Raw genomic sequence first — 24,711 nt, forward strand, 5'->3', positions numbered from 1 at the left:
GCCATCGTTCTATGTCTGTGATTTCTTCAAATGACATGAATGTCACTATTATCTGAAATGGCCACTAGTCGAATCTTAAGGCACTTATTAATTTGCTTTTGGTGTCCTAGTGCATTTTTCTTATCAAAATGATAGTTATGAAAATTCAAATACTGAGGATATATAACCATATAAGGAAAGGAATGTTCTTTGACTGTTTTCACAATTCAAGATGAAGCCTGAGATTTCAGCCCAAGCACCCAGAAGATGTTGTAAAGCTGCCACTGAGTCAGGCACATTGGTTTATTCAGTCCCACTTCAATCAGAAAGACACAGGCACGTTAGAGATTCCAGGGAACTAGAGAAGATTCAACAGTGTGAGCTGTTTGACTAGTCCAACATCATTTAGATCATCCTCATAGTTCAAGGGAGCCTGCACTCTCCAGAAGTCTTTGGGCAGTGGAAACAAAACAACCCCCGGCAGGATTAGTGGGCTCAGTCCTTCTTGTCTTTGAGATGGATCCAAAGCAAGACTGCTAACTTTTCATAGCTCAGTTGTGTTTGAGGGTGCTCTCAGTGGGACCAGTAAAGCTCTCTGTCACTAGGTTTGACACATATAGGAGCACAAAGTATGTTAAAATTGCTTAGACAAATCTCCCTGGAATAGGCAAAATTCAGAAAGATTAAACTCCTGAAAAGTACAATTCACCATACTTTTCTTTAAGGACTAGACCAGACATCTTGCCAAATAAATTATGCATTGTTTGTTCTCCATGTTGTTAAAAAAAACAAAACCCTGAACTTGACTGATGTCACCATTCCATAGCCTCAAAAATAAAAGTCCAGTTGGATATCTATTTTTAGAGATTTACTGAACTGGAGTGGAGGGGTTGGGGAGCAGGTTGAGGTGAAAGCAAAAGGCCCAGAGAAAAGCATTATTCTTCAGGAGTGAGGAGAAATATTTTGATGGGTCATTTCGATGGCAGAAAGCACTGTCTTGTTCCTTTGACATGTCTCTGGCAATCTGTAAGATGCAAAGAAGAAAATCATGCATGTTAAACCTAGGAAGCCAGACACCAGGTCCTCAGCTGCCAGCCTGGACCAAGACCTTCATGCCCTTACTTGGTTTGGAAGCAGGAAAGCCAGACAATTGGGCTTGGACAATGAGCACCTAGAAGTAATTAATGTGGGAGGAAAACAGGGGGTCCATCTCAAGTGTTCAGAAATGACCCTTGCAAGAATAGTTGTTAAAAATAAGACAGAAATTGAATTTCTTTCCAACCTACTGAGTGGGTCTTGGGCAGATGTCATTTGATTTCTTAAAAAATTCAAATATAGCAATTCATATACCCACAAGGTAGGGTAAAAACTGTACTCTACCAATAATAAAATACCTCATATTCATTTGAATTTATTTATTTACAGTCTGTATCATCTGAAGTTCAGTAGAAAGTAAATGATTGCTACTTAAGTAAGGATTGTCTCTTTTTTCAACCCACAAGTTATAGTCAGAAGTATTTCTGAATTCATTCATGGCAATTATTATGAATTTTGTTAATCATAGCTAAGACGGCCATCTCATGTATGGCCTGTTAGTTTTCCATAAACTAAAATTATACATATATGTATATATATGATCTATGATAGACAGTATTGACCACAAGCAATAATTTAAATAATTAGGCATATGCTTTTTAAATTACAGAATATTTTAGTCATATTAAAAGAGATAGAGAACAGATAAGAAATATTCATATACTCATTGCAGACTTGAAATCCTGTAATTCCCACACTCTATTAGATGCCATGAAAATTATAATTTTAGCATTTAGATTTCTCTTAATGTTTTTGATAGCTGTGCTTTACACAATTATGTACCAAAAACAGTAGAAATTATTTTGTTTTTAAAATTTACATAAAGATATTGTAATACATACATAAACACCTTCTGAAACTTGCTTTTGTTTTATTAAACTATACATTTTTGCGAGTTAGACATGCTAATATAAATAGCTCTAGTCCATTCACCTGCTATATATTATTTCATCAATTAAATTCACATTATTTATCCATTATCTGATTGATGGAAATATACACTGATTGTAAATTTTCATTGTATACTGAAAATAAGACAAATTCTCTTAAGGCAGCAATTTTCTTAAACAATTCTTTTTTTTTTTTTTTGTATTTTTTTGTCCATATGTGTCACAATTTCTCTTAACTAGACCTAGAAATAAAATTGCTGATCCTAAGAGTGTAAATATATTAGACATTGTAAAATTGCTCCAGCTCAAAAGATAATACTAATTTATCACCTATCACCAGCATTGTATGACACCTCCCATTTTCCACATTCATAGCATATGATATTGTCAGAGTTTCAAATGTTTGTCATCTTGGTGGAATGCAGTGCATTTCACCAGCACTTTTATTCATTTTCTATTACTGCTATAACACATTACCATAAATGTAATGACTTAATAATAACATAAGTTTATTATCTTCCAGTCCAGGAGGTGAAATGTCCAAACTGGGTCTCAAATCAAGAGATCAGCAGGGCTGTTTTCCTTCAAGGGGTTCCACAGGAGAATCTGTTCCTTTGCTTTATCTAGCTTCTATGGGCTGCTTCATTCCTTGGCTTGTGGTTCCTTCCTCCCCCTTCAGATTTCTCTCTGATTCTCCTGCCATTATCTTCCACCTATAAGGATCCTTGTGATTACCTAGGATCCATCCCAATAATCCAGGATAATCTCCCCATCCCAAAATCAGTTGATTAGCAAACTTAATGCCTTCTGCAACTTTAACTCCTCTTCGTATTGTAAACTAACATATTCAGTTTCCAGGGACATCTTCAGGGGTCATTATTTTGCTTAACACAGGGTTTAATTTTGTAGTCTCTTGGCTACCATTGACATTGTCTATTTTTACATGTTTATTGACTACTTGGGTTTCATCTCTGTGAATTTCCAATTTTTTTCCATTGAGTTCTTTTTCATAAAAATTGCCAAACCTCTTTGTATTTTGAGGTTTCTAATAATTTGTAAAGGACATATATTTCAAATAACATCTCCAAACCTCTGACTTATCTTTTGCCTTTTGCTTGGTATCTATAATTCAGAAGTGCTGCTCCCAAAGTTGTTGTTGCACTGCTGCTGCTGCTGCTGCTGCATCACTTCAGTCGTGTCCGACTCTGTGCAACCCCATAGACAGCAGCCCACCAGGCTCTGCCATCCCTGGGATTCTCCAGGCAAGAGTACTGGAGTGGGTTGCCATTTCCTTCACCTTCTGGATTATAGTTTTGGTGACTCAAGAAATTTTTCTGTATATTATTTCCCAATTGTTTAAAGCTGTTATATAGGATGCAAAAACTTCTATATAGTAATTTGGTTTACAGGAATCTGTTGCTCTCTCTTACTAGTTCTAATAGTTTATATGCAAATTCTTTTGAATTTTCAAGGTAGGGGATTTTGTTATCTTCAAATAGAATTTTTGTTTCTTCCTTTCCAATTCTTGCACATTTTATTTCTTTTATTGCTCTTACTGTGCTAACTGGAACTTTAAATTAATATTGAATAAAAAATAATAGCAGATATTCAAAATTGCTTCTTAACTCTGAAAAATTGTTTCTAAAGTTTTATCATTAAATTATTAAGTATAATTCTTCTGGAAGTTCATGGTAGATAATCTTTTACAAGTAATTTTTTTCAACTCTATTTTGACAAGAGTTTTATCACAAATAGTGATTTAATTTTATTAATTAATTTTTCTATCTATTAATTGACTAGTTTCCAATGTAAAACAAATTTAAAGATAAATGTAGGTTAATTTTTCAACATATCAGTATATTATAATTTAGCTGATATTGATTAAACTTTGAAGCCCCCAAAAGTAAAAATATATATAAAAATATAATTATTAAATACAATCTAAAACAAATTCAATACTTCTATCTTCTAAAATAATATGTTAAAAATTATGATAGTGTCTCTTAATCATCCAGGATAATCAAACACTATTTAATAAGCTATGCTAGACAGTGCCAATATTTTTAAAATTATCTTTCTTCCTCTTTCCCCAAGTTTGAATCTCATGTCTTTAATTTGCAATCCTAATTACCTACTGAAGTCATCTACCAACTCCCTGTGTTGGAAAACTCAGCAGTGGCCACAGGACTGGAAAAGGTCAGTTTTCATTCCAATTCCAAAGAAGAGCAATGCCAAAGAATGTTAAAACAATTGTACAATTTTGCTCATTTCACATACTAGTAAGGTTATACTCAAAATCCTTCAAACTATGCTTCAGCAGTACATGAACTAAGAACTTCCAGATGTACAAGCAGGATTTAGAAAAGGCAGAGGAACCAGAAATCAAATTGTAAACATCCATTGGATCATGGAGGAAACAAGGGAAGTCCAGAAAAACATCTACTTCTGCTAACTACACTAAAGCCTTTGACTCTGTGGATCACAACAAACTGTGGAAAATTCTTAAAGAGATCATAATACCAGACCAACCACCTTACCTGTCTTCAGAAAAACCTGTATACAGGTCAAGAAGCAATAGTTAGAATCGGACATGGAGCAACAAACGAGTTCAAAATTGGGAAAGGAGTACATCAAAGCTGTATATTGTCATCCTGCTTATTCAACATATATGCAGAGTACATCATCCAGAATGCCAGGCTGGATGATTCACAAGCTGAAATCAAGATTACTGGGAGAAATATCAACAACCTCAGATATGCAGATGATACCATTCTAATGGCAGAAAGTAAAGAGGATCTAAAGAGCTTCTTGATGAGAGTGAAAGAGAGTAGAAAAAGTTGGCTTAAAACTCAACATTAAAAAAACTAAGATCATGGCAGCTAGTCCAATCGCTTCCCAGCAAATAGAAGGAGAAAAAGTGAAAGTAATGACAGATTTTCTTTTCTTGGGATCCAAAATCACTGAGGATGGTGATTGCAGCCATGAAGTTAAAAGACACTTGCTCCTTAAAAAGAAAGCTATGACAAACCTAGACAGCATATTAAAAAGCAGAGACATCACTTTGTCGACAAAGGTCCATATAGTCAAAGCTATGGTTTTTCCAGTAGTCATTTACGGATGTGGAGTTAGACCATAAAGGAGGCTGAGCACTGAAGAATTGATGCCTTCAAACTGTGGTGCTGGAGAAGACTCTTGAGACGCCCTTGGACCGCAAGGAGATCAAACCATTCAACCCTGAATATTCACTGGAAGGACTGATGCTGAAACTGAAGCTCCAATACTTTGGCCGCCTGATGTAAAGATCCAGCTCATTGGAAAAGTCCCTGATGCTTGATAAGATTGAGGGCAGTAAGAAAAGGGGGTAACAGAAGGTGAGACAGTTGGATATCATCACAGACTCAATGGACACAAGTTTGAGCAAACTCTGGGAAATAGGGAAAGACAAGTAAGCTTGGCATGCTGCAATCCATGGGGCTGCAAAGAGTTGGACATGACTTAGTGACTAAACAACAGCAACCAATGCCCCCATCTCAGTCCATCTTATTCCTTGAAGAGTTTAGTACTCAGCTTACTGTCAATTCTTTTCACTATAACTGCTATTATTATTCCTGGAAATATTTGTAATTGCATACTCGATGCTTTTCACACCCAGCACTCTTAGTCCTTGAGCTCCTTTATACATAAGAAAAACCTCCTCACTCTTTTTTAGCAAAGCCCTTGATTATGTCATTACCAAATGCTAGAGCCTCATTCCACTCAGTTCTAGGCACTCCACTCCCTTAAGTAATCTCCTATTATTCCAACTCTCTTCTTCTTGTCCTGCGTGCAACTCCTAAAATCTTTTGACCACAGACTAATATACAACTGATCCTTTAACCTTTTCATTGTTCTTTTCATGTCTTCCTTATACACCTTGAAATGGATCATAGTGTTAAATTCTTGCAAAAAGACATATGCAGTCACTAAGTTAATTGCTGGAAACTGTACAGTAATTAAGACATAAGACCCTGGATTAATTTATGTTTATTTTCAACTAGAAGCTTTTTTTCTCTCTGATTTTGGTTTCTTGACTTTTCACCGTGTGCTTGATTTTATAAGATAAGAGCACTTGGAGTAAGTGAAATATAACAATAATTAGTACTAATAATTTTTCAAAATTAATATATAAGGCCCTTGAGTGTTGTTTTTTCCAATTGGATATTAATGTGATTGACAGAAAGATGCCAGGAGGTACAATGTTTTGATATACAGTTTCATTAATGTCAAGGAACAGAGGCAATTTACTGATAAGCTAATGAAGCTTAAACTTCAAGACCCCAAACTTGCACAGGTCCCTTCTAAGGCCCTGGAAGATGTAAGCAATGCATTCACATGGTCATGTTTTTGTATAAAATGCAAAAATAAGAAGTTTTAATCACAAGTTGTTCAAACTACTGTTACTTTTCTCTCAAATAAGACTAACTTGTAAAATCGGTGTGGCCTGGGCAAGAATACAAACGGAGGCCCCATCCTGCAGCCCAACCACAGTTCTGCTCCAGACTTTATCCAACAAGGCAAGGGTCCTCAGCTTACATGTCACCCCAACCCACACAGCAGTGCTCCACCTACACTCTCCCTACCTCCATTCCTAAAATATCACCTCCCCAACCAAGATCAAACCAGTCAATTTTAAAGGAAATCAACCCTGAATATTCATTGGAAGGACTGATGCTGAAGCTGAAACTCCAGTATTTTGGTCATCTGATAAGAACAGCCAAATCATTGGAAATTTTTCTGATGCTGGGAAAGATTGAGGGCAGAAGGAGAAGAGGGCACCAAAGAATGAGACAGCTGGATGGCATAAGTGATGCAATGGACATGAACTTGGGCAAACTTTGGGAGATGGTGAGGGACAGGACAGCCTGCTGTGCTTCAGTCCACGGGGTCGCAAAGAGTCAGGCATGACTGGGCAACTGAACAACAGCAAAAACCAAGACCTCAGGACTTATGTAACTGGAGTGCTGAAAAAGAAGATGCACCTGAGGGAAATCCATGCCCTGGAAGCAGGCTTGAGGTTCCAGGGCTCCAGGAATCTAGGTCATGGTTATAGGGAATAAAGGGGATACGATTGGAGTTCACCCCAGGTTTGGGGAAGATACATATTTTCATGGTCCATCAGACTGCTTGTCCCAGATCGAAGGGCGATTCTGAGGCCTTAAACTCTGATCTCCTGCTTAGCACAATTCCCCTCAAATAATGACACTGGAATGGACATAAGAGTCTAAGAGATGGTTGACTTGGGGATAGAATTTGTTTCACTTAGTGGAATATGTCTATATGGATTGCCATCACCTCCAGGTATAGTTTATTGGTACTGGCAATTCTGATATAGAAATTGTGTTTAGAAGCTCTTGCTATACTGACTCACTTATTGAGGTGACCCAAAGAACAGGGCCAAGGGATCACATCACAAAATGATGCTCTTGTACCTGGAGCTGGAATATATGGGAAGTAGGGAGAAACAAGATTTGAGGAATACAGATAGAAACTAGTAGAAAAGAAACAAAGTTGAAATGACATAGCCAGAACAATGTATTTGCAGAAAAGTCTTCTAAATTTATAAATATATGCTATATATGTGAAAGAATCTTAATCAAGGTTTTCCCAAATTTTACCTCAAAAAGACCCTTAAAAAGTGCATATATCTTCATCGATAATGAGTTATAAAGCCAAAATAATTTTTATATTATCAATAATTAAATCAATCAACCATTCTCTATACAAACTGCTCAAAAATCATTGCCACACAAGGAGGTGATCAGAGAGCATGCAGCCAAAGACATAGGGGAAAAAGCATGGTAAAGATGTTATTTCTCTGAGATTTATGATGCTTATAGTATTTATCTGCTCTTAAGATGTATTTCAGAGAAGGCAATGGCACCCCACTCCAGTACTTTTGCCTGGAAGGTCCCGTGGATGGAGGAGCCTGGCAGGCTGCAGTCCATGGGGTCGCTAGAGTCCGACACGACTGAGCGACTTCACTTTCACTTTTCACTTTCATGCATTGGAGAAGGAAATGGCAACCCACTCCAGTGTCCTTGCCTGGAGAATCCCAGGGATGGGGAAGCCTGGTGGGCTGCCTTCTATGGGGTCTCACAGAGTTGGACTGAAGCGACTTAGCAGCAGCAAAGATGTATTTGGGCTTGTCTTTTGGCTCAGATGATAAAGAATCCGCCTGCAATGCAGGAGACGAGGGTTCGATTCCAGGGTCAGGAAGATCCCCAGAGAAGGAAATGGCAACCCACTCCAGTATTCTTGCCTGGAGAATCCCCATGGACAAAGAGGCCTGGCGAGCTACAGTCCATGAGGTCACAAAGAGTCAGACATGACCGAGCAACTAAGCACAAACACAAGATGTACTTACCAAATTTACATATCAATTAGATATTTTTGTATCTAAGTTTACATTATGTTTCATAAAAAGGGCTTCCAATATTATATAAACTTCAGGCCCCACAAAACTTGGGTCAATCCTGGCAAAGAATAAGGAATTATATCAGTCTGAAGGTGAATATTCAAGCAGAAGACATACTCTCAGACTAGTAAGGCCCTTCTCAAGATTCCAAACTCTTCTGGAAGAAATGCCACTGTTCTAGACACCACCTTCAGAAAGGATCCCACCAGGCATGAGAAGCTCATCTTGACCATTTTCATGGGTAGAAGGCTTCATATCCTGTTCCTTGCACACTCTTCACCAATTATTTTGAAAACTCTGGCTGCAGGCCTTTCTACTCACCAGATTCTGCTGCTGCTAAGTCGCTTCAGTCGCGTCTGACTCTGTGCAACCCCATGGACTGCAGCCTACCAGGCTTCTCCATCCATGGGATTCTCTAGGCAAGAACACTGGAGTGGGTTGCCATTTCCTTCTCCAAGATTTTCCTTCACCGGATTCTAATAACTTGCAAATCAACACTCACACAGCCCAAATCCAAACATAAATTGCTCAATTTTTATTTCAAAACTTGATGAATCTGAGCTGTGTTTTTGGAAGTAACTATCAGTAGGTTCAGACTTCAGGTCAGTCTGAGGACCACACGTGTATTCTCCTTCCAAAGAATTCCATTTAAATGATGAAAAGGATACTGTTTCCAGAATGAGACTTTTAAAAATATTATGTATTTTTGAGATGTTTTCTACATCCTAGTTTTGACCCCACCTTCAACACAGAAATATAATGAACAAGAAAGAAATTTGACTTGGGTCTAGATATTAGCTTAAAACAGAAAGCAGATACTTTCAAAGTCAGTTGCTGCCTGCAAACTATCAGGTAGATTACAGGACTGTGGCAATCCTCATCTTTATTGCATGTTAATGTGGCAAGATTTCTAGAACCAGCATCTAACAAATGCTGGTGGACTTCGCCTATTTCATAGGTAAATGGGTAAGTTCCCCTGTCACATATGTGAACCACCAGAAGTAAATCCAGAGAGGTAAGGAGAGTAGAAATTTTTTTCTTTACAGACTCACAGTACTTTAAAGGATAAACGAAACAGATCTGAAACCACTACCACTCCCTCAAGCTTTTTTTTATACCAAATCAGACAAGACGTGTAGCCATTATTAAATACGTGTGGAGCTGCTGGTTAGAAGCCAGGCAGTGTATATTCTGCCCTACTTTTCTCAGAGTCTGCTATTGGAGCTATCTCCATAACTGACAAGAGCCCTGTACTCTCTTGCCAGGAGGCAAAACCAGTCTAGGGAGCAGCACTCAGTGACTGCACATTCCTCCCTTGGAGCTATGACAAGAGCTGATCTGTGCTGCCAAGTCCAGTTATACAGATCGTCACGGCCCCCTTGTTTCTCATAGATTGCAAGAAGCCCTGACTTCTTAAGAGAGTGCCAAAATAAATCTGCTGTGTTAAAGAAGGATGAGCATAGGTTTATACATTTCATTCTAAAAGCCTAGTCAAGTCATATCTTAGAGTGTGTCTAGTAAATAATTATTTACAGAGTGAATAAACTCTTCCCCTGGAAAAAATACACGCCAATGCTGCCAAGCTAATCAACTTAAAACAATTATGTAAATTAAATAACTGTGACTTTTTCGTCTAGCCTCTCAAGTCAGACTATATACCCTTGAAGCTAAATTAGCATATTTTCTTAGCTGATTCATCTAAGACTATCAAAATATTCAACAGAGGAAAACTGGCTTGCACAAAAGCTTGTGCATTTGAGGGTTGCCTTACCTTTAATGCTAAAATGTCACCTGCTAATAATGGCAGAGACAAGAGGCACAGAATAAGGTATTCACTATTTTGTCAGTTTCTTACCTAACAAGACAGGAGTACTTTATAAACTTTGGTGCTTAGGAGTCTATTTTAATGCATTCCATTATAAACCAATAAACTAGAAATTCGAGACAAACTATCAGAGATCTCTTTCATGTTACAGATTTTTTGATTCTTTGCAAATACTATTATATTGAAAATGTCATTATTCTTTGATATTAAGGTAAAAACCGCTTCATCCAACATCCATTTTCACATAAAGATTCACTTTCCAGTCATCAAATGATTCTTTTGCACATATACAAAGAAGTCTAGTATTCTAATCTGTTTGGCCCAGTGTAACAAGGCATAAGTTACAGTATCATAAATCTGTATAATTTTGAAATTTAATGTATTCTTAGATGCACTCCCTTTTTTCAAACAAGGAAATTAGGCTGAAAGAAGTGCCATGACTTACCCAAGGTCAAAGAGTTCTTTAACCACAGGCCAGTGCAAGAATGAAGTTTCTCCAACACTCGGTCCCATGTTCTCCTTATATTACAGCTCAACTTGCACAGCAAAACCTGATCAGCTGCCTTAAGAAAGAAACATTGATTTCCAAATATATAAAAGTCTAGATGTGAAAAATTATTAAAGATGTGCTTTTTACCTGTTACCATTAGATTAAAAGGTGAGAAAAGTAATAAAACAAAATTGTATTAGTAATTACTTTTACTTTTTAGTGAATGGTGTTTAAGTTTGAAAAGACTTAAGAGAGATACATGTCATGCCAGAAAAATAAATAAAATAAAATAACTACTGTTAAATTATTGTTTTTAAAAATATAGAGAAAACAAAATTATTACATGTGATTTTATGAAAAACTAAATATGTCATGTTTAACTCATCACCAATTAAAATGATTAGTATCTCAAGTCTTGATATTTTAGTATTGATTTTTTCTCCACCGATTGGAGTTAACTGTGATAAACACGGTGTGAGCAGAGAACTCTGCTCAATATTCTATAATACCTAAATAGGAAAAGAATTTGAAAAAGAAAGAAAAAATTATAGTGTAAACTGCAAAAAATTAGAAGTTAAAATACTCTGTACATGAGAGTAATACTGATTTCTTAATTTGTTTATATGAAATTTAGCTCGAGGTTAATCCAAGAAATTCAACCACTCAATAAAGTTTGCTTCCTTATTTGAATAATTCATCTTTGCATCTACTTGTATTATCTGTCAGCTTTTCACTCTCCTGTACCCATGTTAATCATTATGCAAAGCTATTTGTCTTAAACAGTTTTTCATTTCATTAGGCTACCTAAAAAAGTCCACATTTTCAAAGGAAAGTTTTCCTAGTAGCATAGAGATGGTGCTTTTTTTAAAAGCAGAATTTTCAATGTAAGACAACTTATCATTACTCAAAAGTCATAAAAGTCGATATAAATGTTAAAACCTTACCACATATATTAAGTAATCCTAAAAATTATTTTATTCAATAAACAATCACTCTGTTATGTCAAATTTTTTTTAAAAGTTCAACTTCATACTGCAATGAAGATTCCAATTTGAAAAATACCGGTTCAAAACTGAATCCCTACTTTCCTGTCCTATTTTTAAATCTACCTTTTCTCCAATATCCCCCAATTCCCTAGATGCAACTACAAAATAGGGCAATCAGAGCTCAGAATCACCTGAATTCCCTCCACTTTCCCATTGTCCACTGGTAAATGGTTATCCAAAACAGGCTCCCAAAACCCTAAACTATGCCCCCAATATGCTAAAAAATAGCTTCATAACATCCTTCTGGCTTTTGTTGTTGATTCTCTTGCAGTCTGCTTTCCACATAGCTGCAGGAGTGATTCTTTGCATTGTTTACTGAATCCTGCATGCATCTGACCAGAAACCTCAGTTTATTTATTTATTTTTTTTCATTTGACAGTCTTATTGACCTCTTCTTTACTCCCATTAAGCATGTTTCCTCTTATGTTCCAAACATGTCTCCCTTCCTGACATTTGCAAGTGTGTTTTCCTCTGCCTGGAATGCCCTTCCCTCTTTTCTCTGCATGTTGTGTTCGGTTCATTGGTCATAATTCAGCTAAACTTCTCAGAAAGCTTCTTCCTTTCATCTCACTCTAAAATGGGTTCTCTGAATCCAACCCACCCTACTCCCATATGTTAGGCTTCCAGATTCAGTTGTTTAAGTCATCAACCTGTCACTGTTTATATGTCTTTGATTTAATTGTTTAATGCTGATGGCTTAGCCTTTCTCCCCACCCTAACTCTAACCTCCTGAAGTGAAGAAATCTTATCTCTATTAGTGCACCAAAATGCCTCCAATACTTAGCAAATTTACCAATTGGTAAAGTTGTGGGTAAAATGTGAAAATTCTCATAGTTTTTTTATAACTTTCATGATGCTAATGATAAAGAAGCCACATACAAGTGCAGGAGACATAAGAAATGTGGGTTCCATCCCTAGGTTAGGAGAATACCCTGGAGTAGGGCATGGCAGCCCACTCCAGTATCCTTGCCTGGAAAACCCCATGGAGAGAGGGGCCTGGCAGGCTACAGTCCATGGGGTCGCAAAGAGTTGGACACAACTGAAGAAACTTAGTACATGCTTATAAAAGTAAAAACAAAGAGCTCTCAAGCATTTTCACATTAAATAAAGATAGCAATCACATGGGTAAAGAATCCTAAGACCAAGGAGAGCACATGTAAGTATGTGCTTTGATGACTACATATACCCTGATGACTATTGAAGATATTTTTACTGGGATCATCCTGAGGCATTGCTTCCCTGGTGGCTTAGCAGTAAAGAATCTGCCTGCAATGTAGGAAGGAGAAGGCAATGGCACCCCACTCCAGTACTTGTGCCTGGAAAATCTCATGGATGGAGGAGCATGGTAGGCTGCAGTCCATGGGGTCTCTAAGAGTCAGACACGACTGAGCGACTTCACTTTCACTTTTCACTTTCATGCATTGGAGAAGGAAATGGCAACCCACTCCAGTGTTCTTGCCTGGAGAATCCCAGGGATGGGGGAGCCTGGTGGGCTGCCGTCTATGGGGTTGCACAGAGTCGGACACGACTGAAGCAACTTAGTAGCAGCAGCAGCAATGTAGGAAATGCATGCAGGAGATGCGAGTTTGATCCCTAGGTCTGGACAATCCCTTGAAGAGCTAAATGGCAACCCACTCCAGTATTCTTGTCTGGGAAATCCCATGGACAGGGGAGCCTGCCAGGGGGTCACAAGAGTTGGCCACAACTTGGCAACTAAACAATCCCAAGGCACTGGAAGTTAACAGATAGTTCAAGTGAAGCTTTTTTAATTTGTTTGAGGTACTACATACCTTTGTCTACTTAACTACAGAAAAAATTCTTCATGGACCTATGTTCTGGAGAACAGCAATTTCAAGATCAAATAATATATATAATTGGCAGGTTATCCATAAATTGTGATGGATTTTTGCTGATAATGATAAGCTCTTTCACCCCCTTGTAACTTGCATGCATTGGTGGTACAGCTGGAGAGAGTCAGAGAACAATCTTGGGCTCTGAAGCGGAGGTTTACCTCAGTGTGAAGCTAATTAAGCTGCACAGGGTCTCTAACCCCCGAATATGCCCTCATTAGCATCATACTGTAAACAATGAAGCCACCTAACCAGACAGACTGAAAGCCGAAATACTCCTACTGACATCCCACCTCTCATTTTCAGAGAGAGAATATGATAATTTCAAGAGAGGAATCAGCTTTTGATATTTACCAGAAAGCCTGGTGATAAATTCCACAACTTTATTTAACAGATATTGTTAATGTAATGAGATGGCAAATCCCATACTTCAAATGGGATGGCAAAGTAACAGTTCAAACATTTTTAGATATTGTTGGTAAGGTCTATTTCATTATTCTCTAAATTGTACCATTTTCCCAAATAATCTATGCTTCAAAGGTGGAAAACTCATGAGGACGGCATAGAGGGCTTCACTTAGCATATGAAATATTTTCCTAAAAAGTGAATAATCACACACTGTGTGTATATACATACGTATATATGTTATATGTATGTATGTATACATATAAAACCATATATGTATACATACACTGTTCACATATAGTTTCCCCAAATTCTGAACCCCATTTTATGCTCCAAGGAAACAAGTGAAAGAGTATCATATTGATTTCTTACAGTAAATGTGCATTCTACCTTGAGTTTCGAGTGTTCTGAAACACATTTTGTTCACTGCTCTTGTTCTTTCTGTTGTTTTGCTTTCAGATGAAAAATTTTGTCTTTGATGACTGGCAAAATGAATATGTGATAGTACTGAATATTGCAAAGAAAACACATGGGAGAATACATCAGGCTGATGTTAAGTTTTGCAGTAGATCAGGAACAAGAAATAAAAGATAAATCATCAATATAGAGAACAAACTAGTGGTTACCATTGGGAGGGGGGCGGGCAAAATAGAGGTAGAGGATTAGGAACTACACAAGGTTAGATATAGAATAAGCTACAGAGGTGGTCCTAAGATGGTAGAGGAATAGGACGGGGAGACCACTTTCTCCCCCACAAATTCACCAAAAGAACATTTGAACGCTGAGTAAATTCCACAAAAAAAACTTCTGAATGCCGGCAAAGGACATCAGGCACCCAGAAAAGCAGCCCATTGTCTTCGAAAGGAGGTAGGAAAAAATATAAAAGACAAAAAGAGAGACAAAAGAGGTAGGGACGGAGCTCCATCCCAAAAAGGGAGTCTTAAAAAAGAAGTTTCCAAACACCAGGAAAGACTCTCACTGCCAAGTCTGTGGCAAGCCTTGGAACACAGAGGACAACATAACTGGGAGGAAAAATAAATAATTAAAACCCACAGATTACGTGCCCAATGGTAACTCCCCCAGTGGAGAAGCAGCGCAGACACCTGCACCCGCCACTAACAAGCGGGGGCTGGGCAGGGTGGCGTGGGCTCCATTGCTTAGAGTAAGGACCAGGCCTGAATGTCCCGAGGGCAATCTGAGGGAACTAACTTGGGCTAGCAAACCAGACTGTGGGCTAGCTACCACACGAAAAGCCCTAAACTAAGACACCGTCAGACCCACTCACAGAACAAAGGACTGAACAGAGCTAGCCAGCTGCAGACCATCCCCCTCTGGTGACAGGCAGCCAGAGACGGAAGGGGGCAATCGCAGCCCCAAAGAGGTATTATCTACCAAACTTCAAGCAGGCTTCTTTGCTAACTAAGACTTCTTGGGGTTCTGGACAGTCAACATCCACCTGAGAAGGTGCTCTGGTTGTACACCCAGAAAACCGAGTGGCAGGGATGGAGGAGGCAATAAGTCGCAGCAACCACGCTCGCCAAACACCTCATCACCTGAGCTGCTCGGACCTGGGGAGGGCACAAAACGCAGGCCCTATCGAGTCTGCGCCTCTGAGGACTACCTGAGTGCCTGAACCTGAGCAGCTTAGACCTGGGAGGTGCATGCAGCCCAGGGCCCGCCTCAGACAGTTCCCAGCAGAGCAACCTAGAGCCTGAGCTGTGTGGGCAGAGAGGGTACACACACCATGAGCGGGGGCAGGCCCAGTGTGGCTGAGACACTGCGAGCACATGCCAGTGTTATTTGTTTGCAATGTCCCTCCCTCCCCACAGCCCGACTGAACAGTGAGCCTAAAAAAGTGTCCACCACCGCCTCCTTGTGTCAGGGCGGAAATCAGACACTGAAGAGACCAACAAATAGAAGCTAAAACAGAGGAAACTGCGTTGGAAGTGACAGGTGCAATAGATTAAAACCCTGTAGTTAGTACTGACTACATAGGAAGGGGTCTATAGATCTTGAAAAATATAAGCCAGACCAAGGAACTATCTGAAAATGAACTGATCCCTCACTGTCCACAACACCACCAGAAAAAGTCCTAGATATATTTTTACTATTTTTACTATCATTCTTTTTTTAATTATTTTAAAGTCCTCTATTACTCCTTTAATTTTCATTTTTATAACCTACTATTATTTTGCAAAAAATAAAAGAGAGACCTTATTTTTTAAAGCAAACTTCATAATATATATTTTTTATAATTTTTGTAACTTTTTTTTCTTTAATATTGTATTTTTGAAAATACAACCTCTACTCTAGATTTTTAGTCTTTGCTTTTTGGTATTTGTTATCAATTTAGTACCTTTAAAAACCCAATCTTCAATACCCATTTTTACTTGGGAGTGAGATTACTGGCTTGACTGCTCTCTTCCACTTTGGACTCTGTTTTTCTCCACTAGGTCACCTCTATCTCCTCCCTCCCTCTTCTCTTCTCTACCCAACTCTGTGAATCTCTTTGTGTGTTCCAGACAATTGAGAACACTTAGGGAGCTGATTACTGGCTGGATCTATCTCGCTCCTTTTGATTCCCCCCTTTATCCTCCTGGCCACCTCTGTCTCTTTCCTCCCTCTTCTCTTCTCTGTATAACTCCGTGAACATCTCTGAGTGGTTCCAGACTGTGGAGTACACATAAGGAAGTGATTACTGGCTAGCTTGCTCTGTCCTCTTTTGATTCCACCTCATCTCATTCGGGTCACCTCTAACTCCTGCCTCCCTCTTCTCTTCTCCATGTAACTCTGTGAACCTCTCTAGGTGTCCCTCACTGTGGAGAAACTTTTAATCTTTAACCTAGATGTTTTATCAATGGAGCTGTATAGATGGAGAAATCTTGAGGCTACTGTAAAAATAAGACTGAAAACCAGAAGCAGGAGGCTTAAGTCCAAATCCTGAGAACACCAGAAACTCCTGACACCAGGGAACATTAATCAACAGGAGCTCATCGAACGCCTCCATACCTAGACTGAAACCAAGCACCACCCAAGGGCCAACAAGTTCCAGAGCAAGACATACCACACAAATTCTCCAGCAACACAGGAACACAGCCCTGAGCTTCAATATACAGGCTGCCCAAAGTCACTCCAAACCCACTGACGTCTCATAACTCATTACTGGACACTTTACTGCACTCCAGAGAGAAGAAATCCAGCTCCACCCACCAGAACACCGACACAAGCTTCCCTAACCAGGAAACCTTGACAAGCCACCAGCACAATCCCACTCACAGTGAGGAAACTCCACAATAAAGAGAATTCAACAAACTGCCAGAATACAGAAAGGCCACTGCAAACACAGCAATATAAACAGGATGAAAAGACATAAAAATACCCAGCAGATAAAGGAACAGGATAAATGCCCACCAAACCAAATGAAAGAGGAAGAGATAGGGAATCTCCCTGATAAGGAATTCTGATCAATGATAGTGAAAATGATCCAAAATCTCAAAATAAAAATGGAATCACAGATAAATAGCCTGGAGACAAGGACTGAGAAGATTCAAGAAAGGTTTAACAAGGACCTAGAAGAAATAAAAAAGAGTCAGTATGTAATGAATAATGCAATAAATGAGAACAAAAACACTCTTGAGGAAACAAATAGTAGAATAATAGAGCAAGAAGATAGGATTAGTGAGGTAGAAGATAAAATGGTAGAAGCAAATGAATCAGAGAGGAAAAAAGAAAAATGAATTAAAAGAAATGAGGACAATCTCAGAGATCTCCAGGACAATGTTAAATGCCCCAACATTCAAATCATAGTAGTCCCAGAAGAAGAAGACAAAAAGAAAGACCATGAGAAAATACTTGAGGAGATAATAGTTGAAAACTTCCCTAAAATGGGGAAGGAAATAATCACCCAAGTCCAAGAAACCCAGAGAGTCCCAAACAGGACAAACCCAAGGCAAAACACCCCAGTTCAGCTCAGTTCAGTCACTCAGTCTTGTCCAACTCTTTGCGACCCCATGAATTGCAGCACACCAGGCCTCCCTGTCCATCACCATCTCCCGGAGTTCACTCAAACTCACGTCCATCGAGTCAGAGATGCCATCCAGCCATCTCATCCTCTGTCATCTCCTTTTTCTCCTGCCCCCAATTCCTGCCAGCATCAAAGTCTTTTCAATGAGTCAACTCTTCGCATGAGATGGCCAAAGTACTGGAGTTTCAGCTTCAGCATCATTCCCTTCAAAGAAATCCCAGGGCTGATCTCCTTCAGAATGGACTGGTTGGATCTCCTTGCAGACCAAGGAACTCTCAAGAGTCTTCTCAAAGACCATAGTCAAAAGCATCAATTCTTTAGTGCTCAACTTTCTTCACAGTCCAACTCTCACATCCATACACGACCACTGGAAAAACCATAGCCTTGACTAGATGGACCTTTGTTGGCAAAGTAATGTCTCTGCTTTTCAATATGCTATCTAGGTTGGTGACAACTTTTCTTCCCCAAGACACATATTAATCAAATTAACAAATATCAAACACAAAGAACAAATATTAAAAAGCAGCAAGGGAAAAACAACAACACACAAGGGGAATTCCCATAAGGATAACAGCTGATCTTTCAATAGAAACTCTTCAGGCCAGGAGAGAATGGCAGGACATACTTAAAGTGATGAAAGAAAATAACCTACAGCCCAGATTACTGTACCCATCAAGGATCTCATTCAAATATGAAGGAGAAATCAAAAGCTTTACAGACAAGCAAACACTGAGAGAATTCAGCACCACCAAACCAGCTTTCCAACAAATGTTAAAGGATCTTCTCTACACAGGAAATACATAAAGGGTGTATAAACTTGAATCCAAAACAATAAAGTAAATGGTAACGGGATCATACTTATCAATAATTACCTTAAACGTGAATGGGTTGAATGTCCCAAACAAAAGACAAAGACTGGCTGAATGGATACAAAAACAAGACCTCTATATATGTTGTCTACAAGAGACCCACCTCAAAACAGGGGACACACACAGACTGAAAGTGAAGGGCTGGAAAAAGATATTCCACGCAAATAGAGACCAAAAGAAAGCAGGAGTAGCAATACTCTTATCAGATAAAATAGACTTTAAGGCAAAGGCTGTGAAAAGAGACAAAGAAGGACACTACATAATGATCAAAGGGTCAATCCAAGAAGAAGCTATAACAATTATAAATATATATGCACCCAACATAGGAGCACCACCATATGTAAGACAAATGCTAACAAGTATGAAATGGGAAATTAACAATAACACAATAATAGTGGGAGACTTTAATACCCCACTCACACCTATGGATAGATCAACTAAACAGGAAATTAACGAGGAAACACAAACTTTAAATGATACAGTAGACCAGTTAGACCTAATTGATATCTATAGGACATTTCACCACAAAACATGAATTTCACCTTTTTCTCAAGTGTACACAGAACCTTCTCCAGGATAGATCACATCCTGGGTCATAAATCTAGCCTTGGTCAATTCAAAAAAATTGAAATCATTCCAAGCATCTTTTCTGACCACAATGCAGTAAGATTAGATCTCAATTACAGGAGAAAAACTATTAAAAATTCCAACATATGGAGACTGAACAACACGCTGCTGAATAACAAACAAATCACAGAAGAAATCAAAAAAGAAATCTAAATATGCATAGAAACGAATGAAAATGAAAACGCAACAACCCAAAACCTGTGGGACACTGTAAAAGCAGTGCTAAGGGGAAGGTTCATAGCAATACAGGTATACCTCAAGAAATAAGAAAAAAGTCAAATAAATAACCTAACTCTACACCTAAAGCAACTAGAAAAGGAAGAAATGAAGAACCCCAGGGTTAGTAGTAGGAAAGAAATCTTAAAAATTAGGGCAGAAATAAATGCAAAAGAAACAAAAGAGACCATAGCATAAATCAACAAAGCCAAAAGCTGGTTCTTTGAAAGGATAAATAAAATTGACAAACCATTAGCCAGACTCATCAAGAAACAAAGGGAGAAAAATCAAATCAATAAAATTAGAAATAAAAATGGAGAGATCACAACAGACAACACACAAATACAAAGGATCATAAGAGACTGCTATCAGCAATTATATGCCAATAAAATGGACAACTTGGAAGAAATGGACAAATTCTTAGACAAGTATGACTTTCCAAAACTGAACCAGGAAGAAATAGAAAATCTTCACAGACCCATCACAAGCACAGAAATTGAAAATGTAATCAGAAATCTTCCAGCAAACAAAAGCCCAGGTCCAGATGGCTTCACAGCTGAATTCTACCAAAAATTTAGAGAAGAGATAACACCTATCCTACTCAAACTCTTCCAGAAAATTGCAGAGGAAGGTAAACTTCCAAACTCATTCTATGAGGCCACCATCACCCTAATACCAAAACATGACAAAGATGCCACAAATAAAGAAAACTACAGGCCAATATCACTGATGAACATAGATGCAAAAATCCTTAACAAAATTCTTGCAATTAGAATCCAACACATTAAAAGATCATACACCATGACCAAGTGGGCTTTATCCCAGGGATGCAAGGATTCTTCAATATCCACAAATCAATCAATGTAATACACCACATTAGCAAGTTGAAAAATAAAAGCCATATGATTATCTCAATAGATGCAGAGAAAGCCTTTGACAAAATTCAACATCCATTTATGATAAAAACTCTCCAGAAAGTAGGAATAGAAGGAATATATTGCAACATAATAAAAGCTATATATGACAAACCCACAGCAAACCTCAATGGTGAAACCATATCCTCAATGGTGAAAAATTCAAAGCATTTCCCCTAAAGTCAGGAACAAGACAAGGGTGCCCACTTTCACTACTACTATTCAACATAGTCTTGGAAGTTTTGGCCACAGCAATCAGAGCAGAAAAAGAAATAAAATGAATCCAGATTGGAAAAGAAGAAGTAAAACTCTCACTGTTTGCAGATGGCATGATCCTCTACATAGAAAACCCTAAAGACTCCACCAGAAAATTACTAGAGCTAATCAATGAATATAGTAAAGTTGCAGGATATAAAGTCAACACACAGAAATCCCTTGCATTCCTATACACTAATAATGAGAAAATAGAGAAATTAAGGAAACAATTCCATTCACCATTGCAAGGAAAAGAATAAAATACTTAGGAATATATCTACCTAAAGAAACTAAAGACCTATATATAGAAAACTATAAAACACTGGTGAAAGAAATCAAAGAGGACACTAATAGATGGAGAAATATACCATGTTCATGGATTGGAAGAATCAATATAGTGAAAATCAGTATACTACCCAAAGCAATCTATAGATTCAATGCAATCCCTATCAAGCTACCAATGGTATTTTTCACAGAGCTAGAACAAATAATCTCACAATTTTTTATGGAAATACAAAAAATCTCGAATAGCCAAAGCAATCTTAAGAAAGAAGACTGGAACTGGAGGAATCAACCTGCCTGACTTCAGCCTCTACTAAAAAGCCACAGTCATCAAGACAGTATGGTACTGGCACAAAGAGAGAAACATAGATCAATGGAACAAAACAGAAAGCCCAGAGATACATCCATGCACATATGGACACCTTATCTTTGACAAAGGAGGCGAGGATACACAATGCAGAAAAGACAATCTCTTTAACAAATGGTGCTGGGAAACTGGTCAACCACTTGTAAAGGAATGAAACTAGAACACTTTCTAACACCATACACAAAAATAAACTCAAAATGGATTACGGATCTAAATGTAAGACCAGAAACTATAAAACTCCTAGAGGAGAACATAGGCAAGACACTCTGTGACATACATCACAGCAGGATCCTCTATGACCCACCTCCCAGAATATTGGAAATAAAAGCAAAAATAAGCAAATGGGACCTAATTAAACTTAAAAGATTCTGCACAACAAAAGAAACAATAAGCAAGGTGAAAAGACAGCCTTCAGAATGGGAGAAAATAACAGCAAATGAAGCTTCTGACAAAGAACTGATCTCAAAAATATACGAACAACTCCTGCAGCTCAATTCCAGAAAAATAAACGACTCAATCAAAAAATGGGCCAAAGAACTAAACAGACATTTCTCCAAAGAAGACATACAGATGGCTAACAAACACATGAAAAGATGCTCAACATCACTCATTATCAGAGAAATTCAAATCCAAAACCACGGTGAGGTACCACTTCACGCCAGTCAGAATGGCTGCTATCCAAAAATCTACAAGCAATAAATGCTGGAGAGGGTGTGGAGAAAAGGGAACCCTCTTACACTGTTGGTGGGAATGCAAACTAGTACAGCCACTATGGAGAACAGTGTGGAGATCCCTTAAAAAATGGAAATAGAACTGCCTTGCTGCTGCTGCTGCTGCTGCTGCTAAGTCACTTCAGTCGTGTCCAACTCTGTGTGACCCAGTGGATGGCAGCCCACCAGAGAACTGCCTTATGACCCAGCAATCCCAGTGCTGGGCATACACACCGAGGAAACCAGAATTGAAAGAGACACGTGTACCCCAATGTTCATCACAGCACTGTTTACAATAGCCAGGACATAGAAGCAACCTAGATGTCCATAGGCAGATGAATGGATAAGAAAGCTGTGGTACATATACACAATGGAGTATTATTCAGCCATTAAAAAGAATACATTTGAATCCGTTCTAATGAGGTGGATGAAACTGGAGCCGAGTGAAGTAAGCCAGAAAGAAAAACACCAACACAGTATACTAACGCATATATATGGAATTTTAAAAGATGGTAATGATAACCCTGTATGGGAGACAGCAAAAGAGACACAGATGTATAGAAGAGTCTTTTGTACTCTGTGGGAGAGGGAGAGGGTGAGATGATTTGGGAGAATGGCATTGAAACATGTATAATATCATATATGAAACGAATCACCAGTCCAGGTTCAATGCATGATACAGGATGCTTGGGGCTGGTGCACTGGGATGACCCAGAGGGATGGTACAGGGATGGAGGTGGGAGGGGGGGTTCAGGATGGGGAACACATGTACACCTGTGGCGGATTCATGTTGATGTATGGCAAAACCAATACAACATTGCAAAGTAATTAGCCTACAATTAAAATAAATAAATTTATATTAAAAAAATAAGCTACAGAGATATATTGTACAGCACAGGGAATATATCAAATATTTTATAATAATTACAAATGGAATATAACCTTTAAAATTTTGAATCACTATAATGTACACCTGTAACTTACATAATATTGTACATCAACTATACTTCAATTAAAAATAAAATGTAAAAAAGAAGACCACAAATAGCAAATGTTGCTGAGGATGTGGGAAAAAGGAATCCTATTACACTGTTGGTTGGAATGTAAAATTGGTACAGCCCCTATGGAAAAACAGTATGGTTGCCACTGCTGCTAAGTTGCTTCAGTCGTGTCCAACTCTGTGAGACCCCATAGATGGCAGCCCACCAGGCTTCTCTGTCCCTGGGGTTCCCTAGGCAAGAATACTGGAGTGGGTTGCCATTTCCTTTTCCAAAAAACAGTATGGAGCTTCCTCTAAAAACTAACAGTAAAACTACCATATGACTCATCACATTCACTCGTTAGTACATATTCAAAGAAAATGAAAACACTAATTTGAAAAGATACATGACCCCAATGTCATAGCATCATTATTTACAACAACCAAGATATGGAAACAACTTAAGTGTCCATCAACAGAAGAACTGATAAAGAAGATGAATAGAAACTATAAAACTCTTAGAGGAAAACATAGGCAGAACACTTGATGACATAAATCACAAGATCCCCTATGACCTACCTCCTAGAGTAATAGTAATAAAAACAAACAAGTGGGACCTAATTAAACTTAAAAGTTTTTGAACAGCAAAGGAAACTAAAAACAATATGAAAAGACAACCCTCAGAATGGGAGAAAATAATAGCAAATGAAACAATGGACTTATTTTGTTGAATGAAACAAAGGATTAATTTCCAAAATATATAAGCAGCTCATACAAATCAATACCAAAAAATCAAACAACCCAATCAAAAAGTGGGAAAAAGACCTAAACAGATATTTTTCCAAAGACATACAGGTGGCTAACAAACACATGAAAAGATGCTTAACATCACTCATTGTTAGAGAAATGCTAATCAAAACTACAATGAGATATCACCTCACACAAGTCAGAATGGCCTTTCAGATCAAAAAATGGGCAGTCAGATCAAAAAATCTACAAACAATAAATGCTGGAGAGGGCGTGAAGAAAAGGGAACCTCCTTGCACTATCAGTGGAAATGTAAATTGAACAGCCACAATGGAAGACTGTGTGGAGACTCCTTTAAAAACTAGGAATAAAACTACCATGTGACCCAGAAATCCCAGTCCTAGGCACACACCCTGAGGAAACCAAAATTGAAGAAAACACATGTATCCCAATGTTCATAGTAGCAGTATTTCCAATAGCTAGAACATGGAAGCAACCTAGATGTCCATCAACAGATTAATGGATAAAGGAGCTGTGGCACATATACACAATGGAAGATTACTCAGCTATAAAAAGAACACATTTGGGTTAGTTCTAATGAGGCAGAAGAACCTAACACCTATTACACAGAGGGATGTAAATCACAAGGAGAAAAATAAGTATCATATACTGATCCATGTATGTGGA

At 38.2% G+C, this 24,711-nt stretch overlaps 1 long non-coding RNA gene across 1 annotated transcript in view; it reads right to left on the reverse strand.

Moving 5' to 3' along the window:
• Positions 1 to 861: 861 nt before the first annotated feature.
• Positions 862 to 24,711, reverse strand: part of LOC132345181 (uncharacterized) — a 190,896-nt gene continuing 167,046 nt past the window's right edge. Inside the window, exons 2-3 of the long non-coding RNA XR_009494374.1 lie at positions 10,689 to 10,806; positions 862 to 1,003 (exon numbers count right to left, since the gene is read on the reverse strand). This is a non-coding gene — a long non-coding RNA (uncharacterized lncRNA). The remainder of the gene's footprint in view (positions 1,004 to 10,688; positions 10,807 to 24,711) is intronic.

This window comes from Bos taurus, chromosome 4, assembly GCF_002263795.3.
Source record: "Bos taurus isolate L1 Dominette 01449 registration number 42190680 breed Hereford chromosome 4, ARS-UCD2.0, whole genome shotgun sequence".
Taxonomy (NCBI): domain Eukaryota; kingdom Metazoa; phylum Chordata; class Mammalia; order Artiodactyla; family Bovidae; genus Bos; species Bos taurus.